Below are 15070 nucleotides of genomic sequence, written 5' to 3'. Positions count from 1 at the left end.
GCAGCAGTTGAATTCCTCTGTGTTGACAACCGGTAGCAAACTGTTTCTAACTCTGCACATGATGTAATACACTTTCAAATTATTCATCAAACTAAAAACTTGAAAGTATTGAAAGTCTAGTGCATGAAAAGTAAACACGTCACCCTGTGAATAAATGTGAAGATAAAGCCACGAATGAACTTAAATGTAGTGTTAAAGGAATAGTGTTTGACATTTTGGGAAATATGCTGATTCCCTTTCTTCTTGAGAGTTAGATGAAAAGGTCAATACCACTCTTATAATTATATGAAGCTACAGCCAGGAGACTTTTAGCTTAGCTTAGCATAAAGACTAGATACAGGGGGAAAGTGTGAGCCTACCTGTAGAAACTGAAGTGTAAAAACAACAAGTTATAGTTTTAAGGGGAATTATCTGCCGGACTATGTTTTGTCATCACCGTGAGAATTTTTGAAACCTCCAGTCTTTATGCTAAGCTAAGCTAACAGTCACCTGGCTGTAGTTAACTCCGCCAAGGAGGTTATGTCTTCCGTTGGGTTTGCTGTCTGTCAGCAGGGTCAGGGTAAAACTACTGGCCCAATTTTCATGAAACTTGGTAGAAGGGTGTAGCATAGCATGGGCCAAGGAGGAACCCAATACATTTTGCGGAAGATCCGAATAAAAATTATAAAATACGTGTTGCTATGATCGGATCCATAATCAATCTCTTCAGATCTCTCTGCCTCATCACCCCTCAATCCCTTCATTTCTCTCCCATCTCACCACCCGTCTCTGTGTGCTCTAGTTCTCCCTTCTCTCCTCACCTCCTCCTTGTCCTTCAGATTTCCACCCAGGGGACCCCAGAGTATTGCCCAGGGCGTAGCATGCTATTCCTGGGTAGCCGTTTTGTCGTCACCCCCCCTCCCACTTTACCTCTCTGGGGTGAGACAGCTAGCCAACACGCACACAAGATTAAAGAGCAGAATGTCACATAGCCACATACAAACACACTGAAAACACACACACACACACACACACACACACACACACACACACACACACACTTAGGAGCGGTGCTACAATTAGATCCCTGTGGTTAGCAAGGTCTGTCATTTAGACTGGAGTATAGGGCAAGTGTGTGTGTGTGTGTGTGTGTGTGTGGTTTGGGGACTGCTGCGGGATCACAGCTGCGCTCTTGTACAACAATCTGATGTTTCTACGCAGGCGAAGGTTAGACGCAGGCCGACAAATCAACCTTTTTTGCTTCGCAGGAAATTCACTTCACGTTGCGTCTGAGCGAACTCAGCTGCCTCCTCGAAAGGAGCCTTATCTCTCCGAAAAAAAACTGCTCAGCACAAATCTGCTTCCAACCACATTAGGGCTGAACCATTAATTGCATTTGCGATAATATCGCGATATGTTAAAATGCGATTTCCTAATCGCAAAGGCTGCGATTTGGTCACATGACTCGCAAGAGCAAATCAGTCTGCACTCCGCAGAGAAAGCATCAACTTAGCACGCTAACGCTACGTTGTACCTTGAGCAGATTTCTGTCATTCAAACAACTCTGAGTTGTAGTTTAAAACTTTTACAGCCATTTTAATAAAATGAAGGGTTTTATTCGGGCTCGAGTCCATACATGCAGTTAATGAATACAGGCACACAGAACTCAAGGCTCGGTTAGCAACGATTAGCTCTGATTAGCGGTTAGCTCCGGTTAGCAGTTAGCTAGCTCCGTTATAAAGATATGAGTGGAGGAGCTGCCACTGAGAGGGGTAACAATCAGACTGATAAATGACGTTCGGGGAGCTTTCACAGCAGCGTGGCCGCGGTGTTTCAACAGTTTTATTAGTACAGTTAATCCCACGGCAAGAACACCAGCAACTAGCTAACGCAACGATAGCCTCTCTGAACAAGTACACACGGCAGCACGCAACTTCACGAGGGGGAGGGGCTGGAGGCAGCTCCTCTCTGTGCACTGTAAAAAAATACACTGTTGTGTGTGTGTGTGTGTGTGTAAATAAATATATATTATATATATATATATATATATATATATATATATATATATATATATATATATATATATATACACTATATTTTTACTTATTTAACTGTCTAGTGTGTAATTGTGCGTTGTTCATACTATAAAATGATTTATTGTTTGTCTTTGTTGAATAATACAGAAGACAAAGAGCTTAAAAAAATAATTGAATATCGAATCGCAATCGCAATATTTGGGAAAAAAATCGCAATTAGATTATTTTCAAAAATCGTTCAGCCCTAAACCACATAAATCAATAAAACAGGGTCATGAAATTGATGCATTTTTCCAGCTCCACAATCCATACGGCTGTATAATTTAAATCTCTTTCATTTTTCATACTTCTACATAACTTTGCTGATACAAGCGTCTCTTGTCAAGCTATCACGGTTCACAGTTGCCATGTCTTAATCAATGATAAGTTCAATTTGACCAAAAGTTTAGAGCTGCACTACTCAATATGTTCATGCTAATAAATGATCAAATGGAAGGGGTTTGCTCATAGTAATGAAGCGTGCAGAGAACTACAAACACCTCTGCAGCTCCCCACAACTACATACCTTCAAATAAATACAAACAGATAAACTAGAAAGGCACTGGGAGAGCGCAGACCTCTACCAAGGCATCTCCCAATGTTAATGCAGTGGGAATTTTCCCACTCTGGAACTCATTTTTTCATTTATTCCGACATGCAGCACAAATGCGCTACCTTGCAATGTGTAACGAACGAAAGTGAAAAAGAATTTGAGTATCTAAGTAGTAAGTGGTAGGGCTGGATGATTAATCGAAAAATAATCGTAACCGAAATTCAGAGCCTATAACCGACGTAATTTTACCAAGTCGGTTATTTCGGTCTTTTAATCCTATTAATATTTCCGCGGCCGCCCACTGTGTGTTAATGTACTTTCCCCTTAAAACATATTACGGCCGCCGCGTGTGTAGTCACGTGACTCCGCCCCGTCCAGTCTGCGACCATAGGTGCTTTCCGATCGGATAGTACTTGTACTTTTTAGAGGAAAAGTACACTTCTAAGCAGTTCTAAGAACTACTCTCCCCCAAAATCTTTTTTCCCGTTTGCATTCTCACTGGCCAAGTGGCCACAGGGACTGGTAGGAGGGGTAAGGGAGGGATGTAACCACGGCAACGGTCTTTATAGCATCGTCACTAGACCTTAGCGTCACATACAACAACAACAAATGATGCTAATGCTTGTGCACTTTTCCTATATTAAATGCACGTCCATTCTCGTAGTAATTCACGTAATGTTTTGCTCAACACAGACGGGGCTTTATTATACTCGGAACAGACCCCGCCTCTGCCTGCTGCGCTGTGGACGTGTGTGTGTGTGTGTGTGTGTGTGTGTGTGTGTGTGTGTGTGTGTGTGTGTGTGTGACTGCCGGCGAGCCGCAGGACACGCTTGTGGAGTTTAACTCCGAAAAGACAGTTAACCACAGGTTCCCGTTAATCTTATGATGGACATTTATTATTTATTTTCTACATTTTTAGGAAACTTTTTTTTTTTTTTTACATTAAAACTTAAATTACTTTTTTATAAGACGTTTTTATTTCATTGTAAAATCTACTGTTGTAGATTTCAGTTCAGTTGTTTGAAATATTTAATAAATAAGCATGAATTGCTATCTGTGTGTTGTTTCCTTATTTTAGAATCACAGAGATAGGATTATGCACTCTTTCATTAGAAAAAAATAACCGTGAACATATTTACAGTATAAGAAAAGAAGTAATTTTTTTTTTTAAAATAATCGTTCAATAATCGTAATCGAGGTAACTTGTTTGATTAATCGTGATTATGATTTTAGCCAAAATCGTCCAGCCCTAGTAAGTAGTATATAAAAAGCATTGAGTCAACACATGCAGCATATAGATAATTTATCACCGCAAGCTCGCTGTTATTTCCATCTTGACACCTCTTCTTGGTGTATTCTTGGACACTCTGCAGAAAAGCATTGCGAGGATGAATGTTACTGTCAGAGAGTCATACCACGAGAAAAAAAAACCTAAAGTTAAACATGGACACTTTAAAAAGGATCACATGAATGTAGCGATCTCTGTATTATGGTTTGTATCAGACAGCAGTTGAATGCACCGCCAGATCAGTGTTAAAACCAGCACTCTGACAAACTCTGTTCTCTGTCAAACAGAGCTGAGGCCCCATGCTTAGTGATGGGCTATAAGTGCTGCGTGTGCGTGTGTGTGTGTGTGTGTGTCTCCAAAGTAAACAGTAATTACTTTGCTGCTGCAGCCACACTCCTCCTGTCTGTCACACTGAAACCATGCAATCATACTCCCATCCTTCATTCCTCCTGCTTTCTTTCCACTCATTTATCTCCCTTCTTCCTTGAATAGTACTTCCCTGTCTTTGAGTTTCCTTTCCTCACACTTTCTCTTCTCCCTTAAGGCCGTTTTATGCTTCTGCGTCGAATCGACGGCGTGCCCCTGCAGACCCCTCTGCGTCTACGCCGGCCCCTACGCCGTAGCCTGACGTGCACTTCTCGAAAAATGTAACTACACGTCGCTCGGCCGTGACTTGGTAGCGTTGCATTTCCCCCCCCGACTCGTTTCCTGGTTCTCCTTCTCCATAAACAACATGAAATCAAGGAGAGGGTTAACTTTTCCTGCTACGGATTTTCCACCGTGGACAGAAAGAACAGGGGAGACACTTTGTTTCTCTCACTATGACTCTAGAGTCGGTACTCGCTCCGGAGCTAATCGCCGTCACTCTCTCACTTCTCCCTCGCTCTACCACCCACTCCCCACACACACACACACACACTGACTCGACGCACACACATGCCCACAAGTATAAACATCAGGCCACTTACGTAGGCTAGGGCGAAAGCTCTGCGTGGAGCCTACGCAGAACCTTATTTTACCTTTCTCTCTCCTCTCCCTTACTTAACCGCTCCTCTGTGTTAATCAGAGGGAGTAAGAAGTACACAGTGTACTTCTTGTAGCAAGGACAGAGCATTGAACTTGAGAGGAGAAGAAACAAGCGGAGAAGAAAAGAGAGGAGACAAGAGGTGAGTAGACAGGAGAGGAGAAGAGAGGAAAGGAAAGGAAAGAAGAAGAGACAAGAGGAGAGGAGATTAAAAAAAAGAGCAGATACAAGAAGAGACAAGAGGAGATAAGGTGAGGAAAGGAAACGAGAGGAGGCAAAGAAGAGGAGACAAGTGGAGAGGAGACGGGAAAGAGAAAAGACAATAGGAGATAAGTGTAGAGGAGCAAAGGAGACAAGAGGAGAGGAGATAGGAGGAGACAAGAAACGAGAGAAAGAGTTCAGTAAAAAAACCTAAACTTCAAAGAAAGCTGCACTGTTGCCAACAGTTTCTCCTCCCTCTTGACCCCACCAACAACTGCTGCTTAAGTGCCTTTGAGCAACACGCTCCATCTGTACTGGGTACAGGGTTAGGGTTAGCTCCCAGTTTCCCACAGCCCAACACGCAGCCTCAACTGGTCCACTGCCACAACAAAACGACAAAAACAGAAAAGGCTTTAAAGTTCCTTCATTCAATGTGGCCCGTTCCCACGGCTCTATATCAGGACGGACACACACACACACACACACACACACACACACACACACACACACACACACACACACACACACACACACACAAAAAATGGTATTTTTAGGGTTGTTGGGTTTTTGTGAAGTGAAGCTATAAATCAGATCCGGAGAAAAAAGAAGCAATGAGTGAATCCAGACACCAAGTTGAGATGCTTCTGTCTTTCTTTCACACGCATGTACAATGACTGACCATGCAAAGACTTTCGAAAATTATGAAAAAACATTTCCTTTCAATTCCTCGGTTCTTCAGTTTGTCTCAAGGGAAGCTTTAAGAGCACAATTCTGTCTTATAAAGGAAATCCCATCCGACATTAGAGAGCAAACAAAGTAAACGGAATAAATGGTTTTACTACGACTTTTAACTTTTAATGTCATCGTTCACGCTCAACTAGATGCTGTGAATAAACCACACACAGTGCCTGTGTATGTGTGTGTCTCACCGTATATAATTAGCCCACAGATTCACACTGCACCATCAATCACAGGAGCTGCTGAAGTCAGTGATTCTGCAGTGGAACTGTTTTATCCTTGCTGCTCCTCTCTTTCATACAAGAGACACGCATGTTGTGGGAGACTCTCTGCTCGGCTCATGTCCTGATCTAGTCTGGAAATCAGCCAAACGTGTCGATGTAAGCTAGGAAACATAAGAGCGGACTTTAAGGATGTTCCACAACCAGAGTTCAAGAGTTTGAGAGTTCGTTCATCAACCTGATTTAGAACAAGATTAACCGCGAAAAACAACAACTAATTTTACATCTTTTATCCACCGTCCATCGTAACTAACTATTTTGTCTTCGGTGACATATATACAGTATATTGTGGTGATCACGCTGGATGACAGCATGCATCAGGGTTACTCTTGTTCCGGCAGATTTTCCATCACTTCTCCCTAATTCCATCACAGCTATGTTGACAGGTATGTCATTTTAAAGGGGACACTCGCATTTTTTTCAGTGCTTGTGCACATACATTTGGGTATCTGGAGTCCGTTCGTAAAGCGTTAAAACACAGGACTTTGAAGCCAGGGAGCGGAGTTTGCTTCCCGGGGAAAACAAGACTTTCACCCAGGAAATGCCTGTTCCTTGGGAATGTTTTAATCCAAACCACGATCTTTTTCCTAAAGGTGATCGGTGCCTTAACTTAACTTTCGCCGCCACGTAATGCTCACTTTTTCTTGCCTAAACTTGACCATAGTCTCTGCCGAAATGACCGGCAGCTCGTGGTGCTCTGTACCCGGCTCACAGTCAACTATTCACGGGTAACTGAACCACCAACTACCGCTGACCTGACGGAGCACCATGCAGAGCACCATGCGGATTGCGGAGCACCATGCGGATTGCGGAGCACCATGCGGAGCACCATGCGGAGCACCGTAGGTCTGTAGCCGCCATCACGAAGCTCTACAGTTAGCAACTGTCGCTCGGCGTCACGGAGCTCCGTAGCCAATGTCACGTGACCAGCCGGCGGTCTCCTAGTTTTCGTACGATATCATAGCCTACGTTTTAGTGTGCGTAACTTTTCGTACAATATCATACAAACCCGTTCATGAGAATGTGTTGCAGCTGTTGCGTTGCTGGAGTGGCCACCAACCCACAAACTGTGAAATAACACAACTCAGTCAGTTTTGTGTGGGCTGCCTACATGAGAAAACATGGGACAACAAGTTGAGATTCTGACATTTCCCTTGCCCTTCTTGCGGATTTAAATATATATCAGGGGGCAGCTCTGTTACAGCTGTCAGGCTTGCCACATTTGTGGACCAAAGTACTCTCGTTACACACGATTCTGAGGCATGTTCAAACTTACAGAACTTTAATTTCTACCAATGGCTCAATTGTAGGAAGGAAAATTACACTGAAAAGTACACAGTTTTTTTTGTTGTCATTTATGTGTGCTGTATGAATGTAATCAAATGATTGTTAATATGTTAATTCAGGTCATAACTGAACAGAAATGTTTGTATCACACAGGAAGAAGAAGGGAGAGAGGCAGAGGAAGCCTAGGCCCAGCGAAGAGCTGCCTGCTGATCCAGCAACAATGATATCACTTCCCCTGAGACCTGCAGGAGGGATTACATCATTTCCTTTTCTTTTCACTGCCTCACATCGACATCTGCCTCCGTCTCTCAATACACGGAAGGGAGATTAATACAGAGAAAGAGTGGAAGGTGGAGACAAACTGTACGCACTTATTTTACTCTAGTCAGCTACACTGTGCTGGATTTGAATCTAAAATACTTGTATATTGATATAACCTGCCATGCAACCTACACTGCTTCAGTGTGTCTTCAACACACACACACACGCATGCACGCACGCACGCACAGGGCAGGGCCACAAAGGTAGTCCCCCCCCCCCCAGCTGTTTATAGTGTTCCACATTTTATTCGGGCTGTAAAACACATTTTGTTTTTTCATTTCTGTTCCTCTCTTTGTGTTCGTTTTGTGCATTGCTAAAGGTAGTGACACTGTGTGAGTCATAAGCCCAAGCACATGCGCATGCACGTGTACTTTTATGAGAAAATAGATACACACAAAAATGTATGTATGCATGCAATGTGACCCAAATTATGCCACATTGTGTGTGTGTGTGTGTGTGTTTTTGAGGTCCAAGGCTGGAGATCCCAGGGGTCCTCAGCTGCCGCTGTGTAATGTGACACACACACACACACACACACACACACACACACACACACACACACACACACACACACACACACATTCCAGATTTAGGGACAGAACAAATGAGTTCTATTTTTGCACCAAAAGAAACAAACAAGGCAGGAAGTTGATTCTACTGTAACTGAATGGATTTACCATGGATGTATTAAAGTTGGACATGAGTCACTCTTGCTGTCAATTTGCTTCTGTGGACCAAAACATTTCATTTTACACAAGCAGGCTGTGAGAGTGTGTGTGTGTGTGTGTGTGTGTGTGTGTGTGTGTGTGTGTGTGGCAGATCTATATGTGCAGCCCCACATGATTGATGGAAAGTAGAGGCAGAACTTAGCTATTCTCAGATCTTTACCAACACTGGGGCCAACATGTCTGAGGGTGGTGCCAGAGAATAGGTAAAGCTGTCACAAGAATCAAAAGGGTTTATTTTATGGTTAGCAAGAATTGTTCAAAGATTTACATTATAGAGTCACCCTTATTTTTTGGTCTAAATACCTGCTCAAACGAACATTTACAAAAGGGCAAAGCTTCCGGCAAAATCAGTGGATTTCAATTGAATGGACACGACCAGTGGATTCTGCTTGAATTGTTCAGGTTAAGTTTTTTCTTTGGTGAACTTTGAAATGCAAATGTGCGGCATTGATAAATGGCAAACTGACTTGACGGCGCTGACCTTTGAGGAAACAGAGAGCCAGAGAGTCCAAAATGGAGGAAGCTTTCGTAATTTATTAGCTGTGTTGGGCCGTCCACTTTTATTTAACCTCCTCTGTTGGGAGTATAAACTGCTCCACAAAAAGGAGGAACGGTTTGCAAACAGATAGACATGAATCGCTAGTACAAATGAGTCTGTTGAATAAACTGTGTGAACATATTGTCTCATTAGCAACCGAGCTATCAAGCGTGCATGTTCCCGGTTTGCAAGTGTGCTAGCGTTTAGCTCACCGGCTACAGTAGTTCACCAACTCACCAACTAGCCCTGCAAGTAGTCACAACATCACTAAGCTTCGAGCACCGCCTATTTTAGGAGGACGCATGGATGAACTTTGCTTTTATCATGATTAAAAATGACTCTATTTATTTTTACCATGCCATATGTTGCCAAACCTTTACAGCTCCTTATAATAAATGCAAGAACACGAGCCACTCCTTCACAAATACCCACAACCACACACACTGTGTATATTTATATGTATACACACCACTTTGATATGATCATCAGTGCTGCACAGGCGGTGCAGCTGTGTGTGTGTGTGTGTGCAGCTTAACACACTCCAAAACTGAATGATAACAGGGCATCACACACACACACACACACACCCACGCACACCCACACTTTTTTTAGGGTTGTTGGTTCACACTCCCTATAAGTTTCTGAACACACAAAAAAAAAATCAGCATTCCCAACTAAGTGTTCCCAAACCATCTCCAAACCTCACACACACACACACTTATATATACACAGTATACTGTGTGTATATATATATATATAGCTAGAGAGAGAGAGAGAGAGAGAGAGACCCACACGCACCATATTACTTGACTACTTCACGTGTCGCTCCGGGAGGCCCTCAGTTACTTCTGATGGTTCCTTACGAGCTCAAAAATGAGCAGAGTTGTAATTGTCACACACTGTATTTGGTTGGAATACATAAATGAAAGTAGATTATTGTTGAGCTAAAAGTTCATTTATGATCTTAGAAATAGTAGTAAGTATCATGTTGGAGTAGGGTTGTACCTAAATCAGAATTTCCCAAGTCGACTCTGAGTCTTCAGTTATGGGCTCCTACTTTTTCCTTATCTATAGATATTTATACATATAATGCACTTCATATTTGTGCAATCAAAGCAATATTTGGTCACTATTAGAATTTATTTTCTAATGGTGTTTTAGGAGACAGCACAGGAAAAAAAAAAAGAAAAAATCCAACACAAAATGGGTATCATGTCACTTTCCACTATTTATACCAAACTCCTTCAGGCAGTTACCTAAAATGACATGTTTTAACTATCCGGGAATTAGTACGGAGTACAGATTTATAATTCTGACTCTCAGGAGTTGGCTGTGGGTAAACGTTCCAACGTTTACCCACGTATATGGGTAAATGGTATATGGTATATGGGTGCCTCTTGCCACAGAGACATGTAGTTTTCCACAGATCTCAACATGGAAGGAACACGAGCGAAAAGAACTCAGAAGCCCATAAGAAGCTGGATGATTAATTGTCATGAAAGCCACTATACAAGAACATTTATTTTGGAAACCTCTACATATCTTTCTAACCATCAGTTGATTGCTGGCCTGTGTTTTTTTGGCTGCTTTGTTTGACTGAAAGAGAATAAGTGAAATACAGGATGTTAATAAAAAAACATGCTGTACTTTGGGTATGCTTCAACTATGAACACTTACGTTACACAGTATGTTGGAGCCAGATGTCCGCTAAAACTCTTACAGACCCCAAAGACCAGTTTAAATAATATTACAGCCAAGAACTGAAACAGGACGGCGCAAAAGGTGGTCTGGAAGTAGCAGTAAATACAGTAATAGTGGTAGTAACAGTAGCAATCGTAACATTTTGGAAACATTACCAAATATAGTCAAAAGTATGTGGACACTTGAACACTATGCCCATTGCCCATACTTTACATGATTGTTAAAGCTTAAATGCGTAACTTTTTGATATTAATGAACGTCCGTTACAGTCAAGCCATTGCCAAATGAGTTGCTACAAAGCTAATTAAGACTATCAGCTCCACACAACTCTCTCTGGATTTCTCAGTATGGCTATGTTCAGAAGAGTGTGGCGTCCGGCGACTTTCCCGCGCATTATGTCAAAACTTGAGTGAAGATAATGACCTCTTCTGAAGAGTCCATCATGTTTTTTTGAATCCTCCGTGTTCACCTTGGCTGACTGTGTGCACAGAGGCATTGTGATGTTGAAACAGTCAAAGGGTTCCCTAAACTGTAGGTACAAAGTTGGAATCCCACTTTTGTCTAAAATATTATTGTATGCTGTATCACAAGTGTCTTTAGGGACCCCTTAGCTGAAAGAGAGACCAAGTAGGGACCTCCTAACGCACATATTGTATACAATTGAGTTGCATATTAAACTGGGCCAAATGGATAAAAATATCTTTTTATTATTTATACATCATGTTTTAATGTTAAACATACATGTGGAAGGCACCCTGAATCTTGTTGTTTGTTTTTTTTACAAATAGGCAAATTTATATTTGCTATTGATATGTTGGATTCATATTAATGTATATTTTCAGACATTTTCATTTTTGAAAAAAGACACTTTAAAATGTTTTAATTTTTTAAAATAATTTGGCGGCACCCCTGCACTAACTCCGAGGACCCCCTAGGGGTCAGGACCCCTTGTTGAAGATCTCTGATGCATCACTAAGATTTCACTGAGGGACTAAACCCAAACCGAGCCAAACAGCCCCGCACAAGAAGAACCCAAATGGTCCACTGCTTTTGGCCATATAAATTGCGTTTTCATCCAGCAGTTGAATTCAGTTGAGTTCAGTTTGTTACAGATTGGAACGGTTAATTTCACGTTTTCATTAGAAGAAAGTTGTGGATAGTACTTCATACCTGGTTCATTGTTTTGGAACCAAGTGACCTGAACGGTACTAGAAGGTGGAGTTAAAACGCTGCAGACCACTGATGGATCAGAGAAAATCGTCACTAGTACGACACATTTTTATATACAGCAGGGCTGCACAATATATTGTTTTTTTTTAATTAGATTGCGATATCAACTGGCACAATTAATACATCGCGAAAGGCTGTGATATATCGCAACAGACACTCAAAGATTTTTTGCGTTAGTTGAAAGAAAAAATCTGTTCGAAAACTGCACTTTAAAATGTAGCTGTCATTCTTTCTTAATGGTGCCTTTATTATTCAATGGTCAATAAAAGAATGTTGGAAACTATTTACTTACCTTCGTTTTAAATTCAACAAACTATTTTTTGCATCATAGCAGAATACTGAAAGCAACAGAACCGAATACACTTTAATATCTGTTTATTTATCGCAATAAATATCGTTATCGTGATATTCAACGTTGTCGCATATTTTCCTCATATCGTGCAGCCCGAATATACAGTAGCCAAGCTACAGTCAAAAGCAACCGCAATTTTGTTATTCACGCTACCCAGATTTGAAAAAAAATTGGCAGCCCGCTAAACTACGCCGTAAAAACCACGGCGTACAATTGACGAATTGCTAGTCGATATTCTTGACATTCCAGTTCTGGGATTGCTCCATTGCCGACGGAAACTCCGCCGGCTTTTACTCATTTAGGCCGGATACCTGTTGCCTTGGGCTTCCTTTGTGTTTTTTTTTAAACTCTGTTGCACAACTAAAACAACTTTTGAACGCACACATCTTCCACCAAAACAAGTTCCTTCCCGTGGCTATTTTGCAGAGGCACCGTGGCTCCGTCCGGCGCTTAGCACCACCCAAGGCTATTGTGATTGGTTTAAAGAAATGCCAATAAACCAGAGCACAATTTTCTCCCATCCCGGAATGTTGTGTGGTCTAGCCAGACCCTCCTCCGCAGCGCCGCGGTCGAGGAAGGTCTGGCAAAGCGAGACTAACGAATTGCAGACTGCAGTTTGTTGCCCGTGAAAGGATTTAGCGAGTGTCGCATTGGCGATCAGCTGAGAATCCTTCCTACACTGAGGGGATCCTATCCACAGTGGAAACTAAAAACGAGAGAGAGTACTGGTACCAAAAAAGTGAGTGGAGCAGAGCAGAGCGGTCCCATACAGCGGAAAGACGACACGTACAGGGCGTGTACAGAGTACACGACTCGGTAAAATGAACGCTATCATACAATCAAGCAGAAGACACAGAACTGAACTTTTTCGCAAGCGACAATGAGATATGAAATGATAAGTGTGGCTTTATTGTGTTTACCTTTGGTCTGCTAACACTGCTCAGTCCAGCTCCAACACAGAACAGAGAGGAGGGCTTCAATCACCCTGCAGAGACACACACAGAGAGAGAAAATGTATTATTATACATGATCACATTTCCTTTCCAGAGAAGCAGACGCACGTCTTCCTGCTGACAGCACTATATGAAAACAACATGCATGGGGATTGTAGGGCTGCAACTTACGATTATTTTCATTGTCGATTAATCTGTCGGTTGTTTTCTTGATTAATCGATTAGTCTATAAAATGTCAGAAAATGGTGAAACACTCTGAAATATGCATGTTTGTCAAGTCAACTTTATTTATATAGCTTATTTCATACATAATAAAAGGCAACACAATGTGCTTTTGAAATAGGGCTGCACGATATGAGGAAAATATGCAAAACCGTTGAAATAACGATGTTACTTGCGATAAATAAACAGACGTTAAAGTGTACTCAGTTCTGCATTCTGCTGCTTTCAGTATTCTGCTAAAATACAACAAATTGCTTGTTGAATTTAAAAAAAACAAAAAGGAAATCATTTCCAACATTATTTTATTGAACAAATTGAACATTGAATTAACATGAACATTTTATAATGCAGTTCTCTACTAACAACTAACAAAGAAAATCAGCGTCTTTCGCGATGTGTCGCAGCCTTTCCCGATGTGTTTGCTGCACCAGTTGATACAGCGATGACGGTAACAAATAATATATTTTGCAGCCCTATTTTGAAACACACAATGTTTGCTGTCTTACAGCTGAAAAGGTAAACACAGTGAAGGCTCCATCTACAGTATGTGGGTCCAGTATCCATTGCCTAGCTTAGCACAAAGACTGGAAGCAGGAGGAAACTGTTAGCCTAGCTCCATCAAAAGGTAAAACTCCAAACATACACTAACACCTAGAAGCAAATGTACTGTCAGCAGGTGGCACTAGTGTGTGTTTCCATCATGCTGAGCAGACTGGATGTGTGTGACCTAAAAATAACTGACAGGCAACATCTCTCTCTCTCTCTCTCTCTCTCTCTCTCTCTCTCTCTCTCTCTCTCTCTCTCTCTCTCTCTCTCTCTCTCTCTCTCTCTCTCTCTCTCTCTCTCTCTCTCTCTCTCTCTCTCTCTCTCTCTCTCTCTCTCTCTCTCTCTCTCTCTCTCTCTCTCTCTCTCTCTCTCTCTCTCTCTCTCTCTCTCTCTCTCTCTCTCTTTATCTGCGTTTGCCGATTCAGCTGAACTTGGTGACATTTCACTAAATCATCGCAGCTCATAATGTCAAGACGTCATCTAGTCAGATTCAATCATGCTGCAGTCACGTCTGACCTTTGTCGGGAATTCATGCACAAACACAGTGAGTGAAGGTGTGTGTGTGTAAAAGTTAAATGTGTGTGGTTTGGGAGTTGCTAACCATGTCATACAAACACACAGAAATCTCCACCTGAAACAAAACACACACACACACACACACACACACACACACAAATCCATGCTTACATAAGATCATTTGCAGCTCTCATATGATCAGTAGCTGATGGTTGGAACAACAAGAACAGCGTTGTTGGGACCAAACACTTATCTTCTCTCTACCAGTTACCAGTGTACTGCTCATGGGTACATCAGTGCATCAATGTTACTCATTGACTTCCCAGCTCAGACCATCTAAAACAGTCTGGGGGATTCAGACCAGCAACTGTCCCGTGGCGTATCCCGTGTCCCGACATCCCGAACACCAGCTGACTTCAACATGCATTCCTATTTTAGAAACAAAGCTGGTGTTATTTAACTATATTTGTTTTTGCCAACAAATCTCATAAAAAAAGACCTGATGTAGCTCATGGCCCCGTGCCATTGTCGTCCAG

General features: G+C 41.9%; 1 protein-coding gene across 4 annotated transcripts in view; it reads right to left on the bottom strand.

Moving 5' to 3' along the window:
- The window catches only part of raph1a (Ras association (RalGDS/AF-6) and pleckstrin homology domains 1a), an 81867-nt gene that overhangs the window by 40857 nt on the left and 25940 nt on the right, over positions 1–15070 (bottom strand). For all 4 annotated transcript variants that reach the window (XM_031305094.2, XM_031305243.2, XM_031305164.2 and 1 more), the window contains exon 2: positions 13217–13281. The gene's annotated coding sequence lies outside the window, so the exon portion shown is untranslated. The remainder of the gene's footprint in view (positions 1–13216; positions 13282–15070) is intronic.

Source organism: Sander lucioperca, chromosome 8 (assembly GCF_008315115.2).
Source record: "Sander lucioperca isolate FBNREF2018 chromosome 8, SLUC_FBN_1.2, whole genome shotgun sequence".
NCBI lineage: Eukaryota > Metazoa > Chordata > Actinopteri > Perciformes > Percidae > Sander > Sander lucioperca.
Note: the sequence above shows the minus strand (reverse complement) of the source record. Positions and strands in the feature narration are given on the sequence as shown.